Below are 13,016 nucleotides of genomic sequence, written 5' to 3' on the forward strand. Positions count from 1 at the left end.
GAACTGGATTAGACTGGAAAGAGTAGATAAATACAATCAAGCTTCGTTGAATAACATTCTCTAAGAACTAATAAAATGAGAAAAGGTAAATAAATTTTATCAGAGGTATATTTGATTGTGTATATTCATTTATGTATGCTCACCACACTAAATACAGTAGGATACAAATAGTTCAGTAGCACTAGTAAATTCAGGCATCCACCAGGGACTTGAGACCTGCCTCTCTTGGGTGAGGTTCCAAGTTTATGTACAATGTGCTGTGCAGACCTCTACGGTGCAGGTTGAAGGGAAATCAGCAGAGGGCGCTGCCGCTTCAGATGTGGTTAATATCTCATTCAGGTGGTGACTTAACATGACAGACTCACTGTGCAGACAGAGATCCTTGTCTCTGAGTGAGGAGTTTGAGGAGATCCTGCAGAGGACTTGCCCTGTGACTTTGGTGCACTCAAGGACCAAGTGTCATTTCTTCTATGAACATGCTTCCTGAAACCTGCTCTGTTCTCGTGCTCCTCCTAATGCTCCGTAAGTTATGTTCAACTCTAAGGGTTAATCATGTCCTTTCCTTACAACTCTAGAGGTCTTTAGTGTTCCTTCTCAAATAAAAAAGTAATTCCTCTGTATTTATGCATTTATGTACTTATTTATTCATTTTTATTATTTATTTTCAGGAAGGAGCAATGGAGACTCAGTGACCCAGACAGAAGGCCTGGTCACTCTCACAGAGGGGTCGCCTGTGGTGCTGACCTGCACCTATCAGACTACTTACTCAGGTCCTACCCTGTTCTGGTATGTGCAATATCTCAGTGAAGCCCCTCGGCTACTCCTGAGGAGCTCCACAGACAACAAGAGGACCGAGCACGAAGGGTTCCACGCCGCTCTCCATAAGAGCAGCCGCTCCTTCCGTCTGCAGAAGCCCTCAGCACAGCTGTCAGACTCTGCCCTGTACTACTGTGCTGTGGAGACACAGTGAGGGAGACGGCAGGGGAAGCTGCACATGAACCAAGGGTGCAGGAGGGCTGAGGAGAGGGAAGGCCGGGGGAGGGAGGCTATGTGCTTTGGCTAAGCGATTGTTTTCCTAGCTGTCTGAAAATACCTACAAATCACAGGTCAAATTCCTAGAAATGTAGGTATTTGTGGTTATTTTGACAAGATAGGATGGATGTCAGTGCTAGTAAGAACCCAGGTTTTGATCCCCAGAAATAGCGCCAGACCTCTCCCAGAAAATACCTCCAGGGACACCCTACCATGGAACTTAGCTCTACCTGGCTGTCTTACAAAATTGAGTGATTTAAGTTTTCCAACGATCGTCTGTTATTACCCCACGAATTTATGACAAATGAAGAACATAGACTCTAGCTTTCAAAATCTGCTTCAGTCTCACTCCATACGTTATGTACATTTTTCCTCTCCTAGGTACATCTTTCAAAGATTCCCTCCTTATTCCCATCTCAGTTCTTGTCTTTTGTTGTGAAGAGACACCACAATCAAGACAATTTACAAAAAGGGCATTTAATTGAGGGTTTAATCACAGTATCAGAGGGTGACCATTATGATGGGGAGTGTAGCAGTCAATCAGTCAGGCAGGCAGGCAGGCAGGCAGGCATGGCCCTGGAGCAGTAGCTAAGGGCTTACATCTTATAACAAGCAAGGGGCAGAGAGAGGGAGAACTGGGCCTGGTTTTGGCTTTGAGATTTCTAAGATCACCACCAATGACATGTTTCTCCTGACAAGATCTCACCTCATGATCCTTCCTAAACAATCTACCAGCTAAGAACAAATCATCCAGATATTTGAGCCTATTGGGGCCCTTCTCATTCAAACCACCATACTCCGTGAGAGTCTTCACTTAGTGAATGTGCTCATGAAATACAGCTGGTGGAGCTTTCAAGATGATGCCCGGAGAGGGAGCTCCTTCCCTCCCTTCCCAGCTCTACATCTTGTGAAGGAGGGAGCTTGTGTATCGAGACAACTCTCCCCATTAATGACCACTCTCTTCCTCCATTGCACTTTGACTAAATCCTGATAATGTGGTGTAGCCACTCACCTGGGATTTGGGTTCTCTGATAATATGGGAAAAGAGAGAAAGGTTTTGAATCTTCTCAATTCTCTAAACAAAATATTAGTTTAAACTCAAATGCTCTGGTATTCATGTTTATCTCTTTCTAAAGAAAGAAAGACCCGAAATTTAAAAAATAAAAAAACAAACTGTAATGTGTGTTAAGAAAGACTCAGTTTTCTGTACATAAAGAAGTGAATGTTATCTTACAGTTTATGGAGAAAAATGGAATGTCAAATTGTGTTTCTACTCCAAAAACTCTTACTAATGGCCCAACATAGAACAGAGTCTCTCAGGTGAGAGCTTGTCAAGACTGGAATGAGTGCTAAATCTAATAAAAAATCCCAGTGTCAGGCAAGGGAACCCTCCTTTAAAGTTGTTGGTCAGAGGATTTCTAGAGTTTCTTCCAAATAAAATTGGTTACTACCACTGCCATTGATTGCCTCATAGAACATGAAGGTAAGACCATTTTGTTTAGGGCACCATGTACTTCAGACATAGGGCTTGGAGGAATATATAACTAGAACTGCCCTGAAGACTCCTCCCTGAGGTGAGTTCTCACAGTGTGCAGAGATGCTCTGTAAGACTCCATTGGAGAAAAGCAATAAATAATCATACCAAAATGTAAAGTCTCCGAGACAAAACAATGACCAACGTGTCAGGATATCCACAGGGTGTAATAGCAGCACTTCCACATTGGGAGAAGCTAACATATGCCTTACTGAACTTAAGGCACGTTCAGTAGGAGGGAACTTCAGCCTAAAACTCTAAACCTAGTAAACTCCCCATGGCTGAGAATGGCATAGACGCTAAAGGAGAACCCACTCCAGCCGCTTTCCTAAATCAGTGTAGCTCCTAACTGTATTCAAAATATTTATAATTACACACAGAGACAAATGTAGTTTCAGCCCTCATCAAAGAACTTTCATTTTGAAGCAGATGAGGCCACTACAGCGATGACAACTGACCCGAATGCAGAGTAAATGGCTATGAGATGTCCAGTCCCAGTTGTGCTCCAGAGTCCCTTATCCACATAGACTCCAGGTATAAGAAGTACCAGTGGGGTGGTCACATGGCATAGTCTTGAGTTTTAAACCATACAACATTTTGAAGACTGTTCTTCACCAAATACCCCTCAATTACAATTTCACCCACCAGGTGATGAGGAAGTGGCCATAAACATATTTTGGATCTGGCTCGGTTGCATGGTTGAGTCCACAGTCTCTCCATTGTAGATGCTGCCAACATCATTTCTCAGCTCTTAGCCAATGCTGGTTTACATTATGAGTATTTGCTTCCTGGTTCCTTAACTCAAATCAAAGTGGTTTATTTCCAGACAGTGTCGTGGAATCTGAATCTCTCCCCCCTCCCTAACTGCTTCTAATATGCTTTTCTGCTCTCACCGTTCATGGCTTCGACACTTTGTGCTCTCTGACCTGTCTAAGGAGGATTTGTCCTTAGTGAGCTGCCTTTGCAAAAATTGCCTCACAGAATGGACCTGTTAAGGTTCTCAATGCCCTCATTTTGATTGATCACAGGCATGCGTACACACACACACACACACACACACACACACACACACACACACACACACTGGGGGAGGCAGGCAGGAGAAGGAGAGGGAGAGGGAGAGAGAGTTACAAATTAACCCTTGCTAGACTGAGAATTGTGGTACTGGAACTGGAAGTCAATTCTCATAACCACTGCCCCCTGGTGTCCATGCTCTGCATAGTCTCCTCCTGTAGGCAGGACCTACAGTATGGCAGGTGGCAATCCTAAGTTATGTTGAATTTATAAGAAAGGCCAAGGCACTGCACAGGTAAGTAAGTCTCTCATCACTTTACCATTTGTTGATGGGACTTAGAGTTTACCAAAGTGAAGATTGTCTGTGCTGGACTTGTTATTTTAAATGTACATTCACAATGTTTATTTGAATATATACTTCTTAACTCACTTGTTCATATGGAAACACATGTGCAATATTCTTAGCTGTATAAATCACACATCTTTCTCAGGCATTTTGATGGCATAGTCTAGAAATCTAGTAATTCCTCAGTGTCTGAATTCTATGTTCCTGGCTCTTGTTTGAAATGTGTAGAGAAGCTGCGATTATATCACTCTAAAATATTTTTCTCCCATTTCATTTCATAACTTTATATTTGTCTTTTAAAAACCCACAAATCTTACACTTAGACACATATACCCTTTCCCTGTGGATGATCAGCAATCCTCCTCATTCACCCTGGGAAGGCAGCAGGAACAGAGGAAAGTCCACGGCAGTTGGGAACTTCTCAGGTCTCAGTTGAGCCTCTTGAGGACACTCCTCTCTGCGAAATAAATGGCTTTGCCATAGATTACAGTCAACTCAAGGGAACCTCCCATCTCTGTCCTTCTGTCCTCTCATCTTTTTTTTTAACTGTAAAACACCAAGTCTATATTTACATCCACATATAAAAAAAACAACTTTCAGCTGAAATATATCATAAATAAAGCTTGTCTACTGACAACTTAAGTATCAACAATTAAAATAAATCAAACTGGAATGAAATAAACACATTAACAAAATGCAACAAGTGTACCTCCTCACGCGTACTGTTGCCTCCCAGGGAAAGACACACAGCCTCACCTCTCCCCATGGCATATTTAGCTTTATACTACCTGTGCTTACTGACCTATTTTCTTACTAAGCTCATTCTTGTCTTATGACCCCATTTTAGTTTTCTGGCTTTGAGAGGGTGAGTGGGATAATAGTGGGTTCTGGAAAGTTTTGTAGGAGGCATAGGGAGGTGGTGTTCATGAATATAATATGTTCATATATGAAATTACTGAATAATTATTTTTTAAAACCTCCTCCACTTTCAGTAAATGTTGTGACAGCACATTTACTCTACCTTACACAGAGGGTAGAGGCAGGCCAAGGGAAAGAAAATGTCCCTTCCTAGTTGTTTCTTCAGTGTTATTAGGATGAAGTTTTCTAAAGCTCCTTCAGCTCAGAGCAACCTCTGTCTACCTCGTCAAACTTTATTTGCTTCCTGGGAACCTCTCAGGAAGGAGTGAGCTGCTTTCTACTCACCTTAGTGACCTTGCTGTGTATACGAAAGCTTGGAGAGCTCTGTGAGTATCACTCTGCTTCAGTACCTCTTCACAGAAAGAACAGTGTGTGGCTTTAGTCTGAGCAGAGACCCTCCTGTGGCTGAGTTCCCCACACAGCACTAACGCTGTAAGAAGGTAAAGAGCCCAGGGGTGCCCTAGCATGATGGCTGCACCTGTGCATGTTTAGCAGCTGCTCACCCCTTGTCCCTCAGGATCCTTCCCTGCATGTGTGAGATTCTCATCTGGGAGTCTCACCAGTGACTCCTGAAGCTCACACAGGAAGTTGACTTGTCTCATTCATGGGGAGTTTTCAGGATCAGTGCAGGTAGGGTGAACATCTCTCCACCTGAGGATCCCCTGACAATGGAACTGAGGGAGCTGGGTGCTCCTCTGCCCTGAGTCACAAGTGCTGAGCTGGACACAACCTGAGCCTTGCAGAGTAGGAGACCAGGGTCCCAGCCTCAGGCACTTTCAGGGAGTTGGCATGGTCCCTGAAAGCAACAAGCAGAGAAAGTGGAATCTTGGGAAGTGCTTCATTCCTATGGGATAAATCTGAGCTGCCATTTACTTGTGTCTTGTTAGAAAAAAAATCTGATTCTTGAGGAACATTTTCACCCAAGAGTAAAAATTGTACAAAATTACACTACTGAATTCTGATCAAACTAGAGGTCATTAATTGTTTTAATACTGTATGAGACAACTGCAGGCTTAAATGCTATAATGTTTACTGTGAATTAGTTTTGAGGAGATTGCGTGTGTGTGTGTGTGTGTGTGTGTGTGTGTGTGTGTGTGTGGTTGTTACTAGTTTCATTTCTCAAGTAACCGTCATTATGGTGAAACTTTAAAATGCACTCCTGTGTTGTTATGAAGGCAAGCCCATGGTTTCCTGCAGTCACCATGTGCACCAGCACACCAGGGCTGCTGCCCCACCCTGCCCCTGTCACTCTAGACTGCACACTCCTGCATTAGTTTCCCCAGTGTTCCTCCTCCTTACACAGTCGCCATTTTCTCCAGCATTTAGAACATATCTTGACTGTTACAGGACTGTCCCACATTTTAAAAGGCATTCCAAAGCTAGGAAACCATTGCACTTAAGCTACATTTTTATGTTTCTCTCCCTCTCCCTCTCCCTCTCCCTCTCCCTCTCCCTCTCCCTCTCCCTCTCCCTCTCCCTCTCCCTCTCCCTCTCCCTCTCCCTCTCCCTCTCCCTCTCCCTCTCCCTCTCCCTCTCCCTCTCCCTCCTGCAGTGGTTTCATTTAAATTATTTCACAGTGAAGACTGTTCTTTGTAAGGTTTGTGAGTGTGAGTCTATGTCAATGTCAACCCATGCAGAGGTTCTGAGGAAGACAGAAGAGAGCATCAGAATCCCTGGAGCTGGAGTTACAGGCAGCTGTGAGGCACCTGATGCAGATGTTAGGAAGGGAACTAAGGTCCTACAAGGACAGCAGGCACCATTATCTGCTGACCCATCTTTCAGACCCCAGTTCATGGTCTTTCGGGAGAGCATGCACCTGTTCCCTGGTTGTTGTTTCTCTGAGTTTCCAGGCTTCTGTGCGGCTGAAGCATGTTCTCTTTGATGTGCCCGGTCCTCCCCTGCTCCTGGTTTCCTAAGTACATAGAACCCCAGGGTCATCTCAAAATGTACCCTCCCCTCACTGTTCTCCACCCAGATTCTAGGCAGGTCTGGTTTGTGAGGAGCTTCAGTCTTTGAAGTCAGGGAGGGAACACCACAGGGTGTGGCCTGGTAGGGTTCCTGGGTGGAGCTGACTAGTTGCAGGAGGAGGGGTCACTTCACCATCCCCACTGACACCACAGCCCAAGATTTGGTTATTTGGTTCTGTCTCCAGCAGCCACACAACCACCATGAAGAGGTTATTGTGCTCTCTGCTGGGGCTTCTGAGCACCCAGGTTTGCTGTGAGTCTGGCTGTCAGCATTCAGGGCACCTGAGAGGATCTGGCTCAGCACATGGAGGGGTGGGAGAGCAGCTTAGGACAGAGCTATCACCTTCTCAGAGGACATGTTCAAGGCTCTGTGGGCACTGCAATGGCAGTCATCAGTGTCTCTTTCTTTGTTTCTAATCAGGGGTGAAGGGGCAGCAAGTGCAGCAGAGTCCTGTGTCCTTGGTTCTGCAGGAGGGAGAGAAAGCAGAGCTGCAGTGCACCTTTTCTACAGCTTTCAACAGTATGCAGTGGTTTTACCAAAATCCTGGGGGAAGCCTCGTCAGCCTGTTCTTCAATCCTTCTGGAACAAAGCAGAGTGGAAGACTGACATCCACGACAGTCCCTAAAGAACGAAGCAGCTCTTTGCACATCTCCTCCTCCCAGACCACAGACTCAGGCACTTATTTCTGTGCTATGAATCCACAGTGCTCCCCACACACCTGCAGCCTGTACACAAACATTCAGCTGGGTGGGTGAGTGCCTAACCAGTTACAACACATCAGGAAGACATCACAGAATGTCTGCCAGGGTTAATATCATTTTTTTTTTGTATTTATATTTGTAGAATTTTAACTTCAGGTAAGCTTTGGCCCAGGAGGTTCAGGACTTTGGTTTTTATCTTTATTGTTCAATACATACTTCGTTCTGAGCCATAAATGTCCATTCTAGAACTAACAGAGAAGCTGACAGGAGGATTGAATCAATGTGATCATTTAAGCCACACTGCAAAAACAGCTGCTGTGCTCTCTGCTGGGGCTTCTGAGCACCCAGGTTTGCTGTGAGTCTGGCTGTCAGCATTCAGGGCACCTGAGAGGATCTGGCTCAGGAAATGGAGAGGTGAGGAAAGCTGCTCCATTGTTCTACAGAGCTCCCACCTTCTCAGAGGACATGGGAGTGTTTACAGGGCTCATGGATGCTGCAATGACAGCCATCTGTGTTTCTTTCTCTATTTCTAATCAGGGGTGAAAGGGCAAGAAGTGGTGAGGAGAAAAGGAGTGGAAATCAAAGGCAGGCATCCAGGGAAGCTGGATGCTCCAGCATTCTTACTGTGCTATGAAAAAAAATGCAATCTAGAGGGTGAAAAAGTGTATTGCACTTTTACTTCCAGGTCATAGTTCACCATTGGTGGTAATCAAGGCAGGAGCTCAAACGGGAGATTCAAATAGAAACCGTGGAGAAAGTCTGTTTCTAGCTCACTCACAGACTCATTCTTCATTAGCTTCCTTACATAGACCTGGTCACTTTCCCACAGAATGGTGGCACCCGCAGTGGACTGGTCTCCAATACATCAAAAAATGCTGCTTGGCGTTATAGTGCTATTTCATTAAATTTACAGAAAACTTTAGGGTATATTGAAGCTATTGAACCTTCCAATTCATGATTTTGAGTCATCTTTTCATTCATTTAACTTGTCATTGCTTTGAGCTTTTCTAGACAGACATCTGAACATCTTTAAGAAAATAACTAGAAAATATGAAAAAAGAACTCAACCATGTGTTGTTATTAAACAGTATATATAACACTATTACACGTAGTTTAAATAACTTTAAATAGAATGTTTTCAAAGTTTTTACAACTTGATAAAAGAGAATGATTGACTCATTCTATAATGAACAAAATGAGCAGACTCTAAATGCACATGTACGGGATAAGGACAAATACTTGGAATGCAGCTAGGGATTGTCTGGTTTAGTATGGTGGTGGTTGTGGGGTCTCCATGATTTTACTAGGACATGGAGGACATTGCAGAAAACCACAACAAATCAAAGTGAGGAGCTGTGGATCCTAGTGACGGTGGGCGTGTCTACAGTACAACCCCTGCTCCTGCTGAGGCTCAGGAAACCCTGGAGAGGACAGCAGGAAAGATGGCGGAAGTCAGAGGATCAGGTGATGCTGTGTAACTCACTGTGTCTCCTAGGAATGTTGGAAGCTGCACAGATGAGGTCTCACCAACATAACTGCCTCAAGAGGAGCTGAAACACAGCAGCTAAAGTGGACAGGGAAAGCACACACAGTCTCCATTCTAGACAATGAACTACTGGAAACCAGGAATGCTGAAGGTGGGGAAATGGTCTTTCCCTGAGACGAGCACACCAATTGGTTATCCAATACTGACTGGTCAGTCCTGAAGACATACAATTAACATATGAACTGAAGAAGTTGTATTTTTGTATGCACGAATAGACATGTATATACATACATATGTAACAGTAACAACATTTGATGACACAGACGCCATACATTTGAAAGAGCAGGGAGAAATAGATGGGCAGTTTGGGGAAGAGGGAAGGGAAGGAGGGTTGATGTGATTATATATAATCCCCAAAACTAAGAGAAACATAAAAATTAGTGGAAAAGGTATGTTTATAATTTAATAAGCATCATTTGTACACGTGGTCTGTATAAGGGGTAAATAAAATATAATTCATGTCAAATTAAACCATTTACTTATTTTCTGATGGTTTAATATAAGTAATGCACATTTTCATTTCCTCGTTTCTTATGAGTGGTTTCTCTCATTTTTCCAGAAGGAAGTAGTTTTAGGCAAGATAGGGAGATGGAGACTTGGAGAAAAGGCTGGAAGGGAAGGAAAGGAAACCATCCTGTAGCTGACCTCAACATAGGCAAAATCTCTTTCCATCACAGAAATATTGTCCCCCAGAGTGTCCATGCATTTCCTCAAGCCTGGGCCTTAAGCTCAAAAAACTGCTGAGGGAAGACTTCCCTATGTGGCCACAGGGGGGCAGTGCTGCTTCAGAGCGGCTGAGGGCGCTGGCTCTTCTGCACCCCTCAGTAAGATGGAATTTAAATTGTTTAAAATAAGTAAAGCCTTATCTCCTATGTTGCCTAAGTTTACTTAGATATCAAATCCATGGATCTATCCAGTCATTTACCTATAGTATATCTGTTAATCCTGGGCCCAGCTTGTCAACAAACAAGAATTTGCAAGTGAACACTATGAAGATGCACTTTATCCTTCAAGGCCACGGCACATTAACTTCTCTATTGTCCATCTCTAAGGTTGTCACCCACATGTGGTCCTTCTCGTGCCACACTGATATAACCTGTGCCTACAAGTTTGTTACATGTGCTTTCCACTGGGAAATCTGTTCTTCATTTGAAGCCAGTTCAGTCTTCTCCATCAGGACATTCTCTGACTGGATGGGGAGGCGATATCCACACTCTTCCCTTCATCATCTTCTCTAGACACACAGGTATCTGTGGTCGTCTTCAGTTTTCTGTTCCTGAGTGCTGAGGCTAGTTCAAAGACTAGAACTGTGGCTGTCATGGAAAGACACGGAAACACAACCCAGAGAGTTGGAAGTTAGGCCCTCAGCGAATGATAGCACTTCTTCCTTGTCCTTGTTTGACTTTTTCAGTTTTCAAGTCTCTGTATTCAGTCACAGTCTTAAAATAAATATCCAATGAGAATCTTAGAGATAGTTGAAATCACCCATCCTCTCTGGCAGTATCAGAGACCCTCACCATTGATATGAAGCAGCTTTGGCCAACGTCTCCCTGCTGTGCATGTTACAGGACTTTTTTTTTAACCAAGCAGCCATGTGTCACTATAAGGACTGTTCAGGTGTCACTGTGCTGTGTGGCTCCATTTTCTCTGCTTCAGATCCTGTCCTAACTACCCTCGGTGCAAGACTGTAATGTAGGACTGGTAAAATGGAATAACCCCTTTGTTGTTTTGGGTTAGAGTTTCATCATAGCAGGAAGTAATTAATACAGAAATTAATCCCAGGAACATGAGGGTGTTGCTATGTCGAACCTGACCATGCTGCCTTTTGGGAAGATTATGGGAGTGTTTTGGAATTGTGGAAGAGAAAGGCCATAAGTGCTCAGAATGTAATGAGCTCTACTGCTGGGGTGTTAGGACATAAGAATCATATGAGATGTACAGACAGTGTAGGCCTGGCTTAGAAGATTTAAAAGAGAAGAAAAACCCTACCAGGATGGTTGATTAGATGATTTGAATTAAGAATCTGTGCAAGTGAAACCTCTGCTTTTTGGGGACCATCGGTTCTGAGGAGCTAGGCCTGAAGAGTCGGTTGTAATGAACATGGGATTAACTGAAGCAAATCTTCTTGGGATTCTCTCCTAAGGTTCCACACACAGAAACTGTGGTCTGGGGGAGATCAGGGCTTCAACTGTAAAAGCAACATAGCAATCAAAGTGTAAGAGTCTCACATATGACACCGTTTTTGCAGAGCAGAAGCTGCAGGACAGAAGGGAACGTGGGAGAAGCTAAGGCTTAGCGCCAGGAATTGACTTTGTCTGCTCCAAGTGGACTCTGGTTCTTACCACTTGGAGTAAGAAGTTTGTAACTTGTTTTGGATTTTACAGGAACAGAGTGTTAGAGAAGTTTAGATATTAAAAAGGTTTTGAACCTTTAAAGTCTTTCAAATTTTTAAAAAACTGGTTATTTAAAAGTTATACTTTGTTTTATATTGTGATACTAAAAGGAAAACTTGGGGCTCAACAAGAAAAGAAAGATTATGATTTAATAATGATTTTTATGTATCAAGTTGACAAGTAGTAAGTTGTGATGGATAATTTTTTGTCAACTAGACACAAAGTAGATACCCAGGAAAAAGGAACCACAATCCAAAACTTGTATTTGACTTACTAACGGTTTGGAGGCATGTATGTGAACATTTTCTTCATTGACAATTGATATGAGGTTGACATCCATGTTTGACATCCGTTTTGGTAGATATCCCTGGGAAGCTTGCCTTTTCCAAAGTTAGATGTAGGAGGAGAGAATCTGGAGAACAGGAAGGTGGGAGGAGGGGCTGAGAAGAGAAGGTAGAGGGGAAACTGTACGTGGGATGTTATATATGAAGGAAGAATAAATAAAAATAATTGATTTGGAAGTGCCCACCTCACTGTTAGCACTGTCACTCTTGGGCAAGAGGTCCTTGATTGTATAAAAATCAAGATGTGCAAGCCAGGTGAGCAAGCCAGTGAGCGCTTTTTGTTTATGTTTCCTGACACGATTTCAGCCTGAAATCCTGACGTGACTTGTTTAGGGATACACAATAATCTGAAATGTAAACCTCAGAAATCATTTCCTCTCCAAGTTGCTTCTGGACACTATATTTATCTTGGCAGCAGAAAAAAAAAGCTAATTCACACACCAAAAGAGGCAGCCCATTCTTTGTGCTGGCTTTTTTATTTGCTAGCCTGTGGTGTCTTGTAGGAGCATTCTTCTTAGCCCATGTGTGTGTGTCTATATGCTTCTAGGATTGAGAACGTTTAAATTTATCCTTTCTTTCATCATATCATCATCAACGCTATCAGTGCACAGTAATTGTACAAATTACTGACTTGTGAAATATTAATATACACATATGTGGTGAGATTTTTCATATTCATCTTCCCTTCACTCTCCATTGTCCTCTTGTTTTCTCTGCCCCTGTTCCCCTCCCCTTACGCATTTGTCTAACTTACAGTTTTAGGTCATCTTTACTTTCCCCCACCTTTATTTATTTGTGAGTGTGTGTGTGTTTTCATAAAGAAGAATACTTATGTGATGTGTGTCCCTACATGTCTGCTTTACTTATAATATCATGTAAATACCATGCATGTTCCTACATATTTTGTGAGTTGCTATTTCCTCATAGATGAATATCACTCTGTTGTTTTAGGTACAAGATTTTCTCCATTCATCAGTAGACAGGGGGTGCATGAGTTGCACCTCCATTTTGGCAATGGTTTTAGTGCTAAAATAAATGTGCATATGCAGGTATCTCTTGAGCAAAATGGGAAGTACTTTCTATGTCAGAAAGAGCTTCAGACAAAGTGTTTGTGAAGGGTGGAGCCTGCTGAAAGGACTGAGGTGCCTGTGAAGTTGGAGTCTGTTCTGTGGGGAGATAAAAGGCCACCTGAGTTCCCCACATGCTTCAGTCTAGGAGGA

At 43.2% G+C, this 13,016-nt stretch overlaps 1 pseudogene; it reads left to right on the forward strand.

Moving 5' to 3' along the window:
• The first annotated feature begins 470 nt into the window (after positions 1 to 470).
• Positions 471 to 1,020, forward strand: LOC134482106 (T-cell receptor alpha chain V region CTL-F3-like; annotated as a pseudogene).
• The last annotated feature ends 11,996 nt before the right edge of the window (positions 1,021 to 13,016 follow it).

This window comes from Rattus norvegicus, chromosome 15, assembly GCF_036323735.1.
Source record: "Rattus norvegicus strain BN/NHsdMcwi chromosome 15, GRCr8, whole genome shotgun sequence".
NCBI classification, from domain to species: Eukaryota; Metazoa; Chordata; class Mammalia; order Rodentia; family Muridae; genus Rattus; species Rattus norvegicus.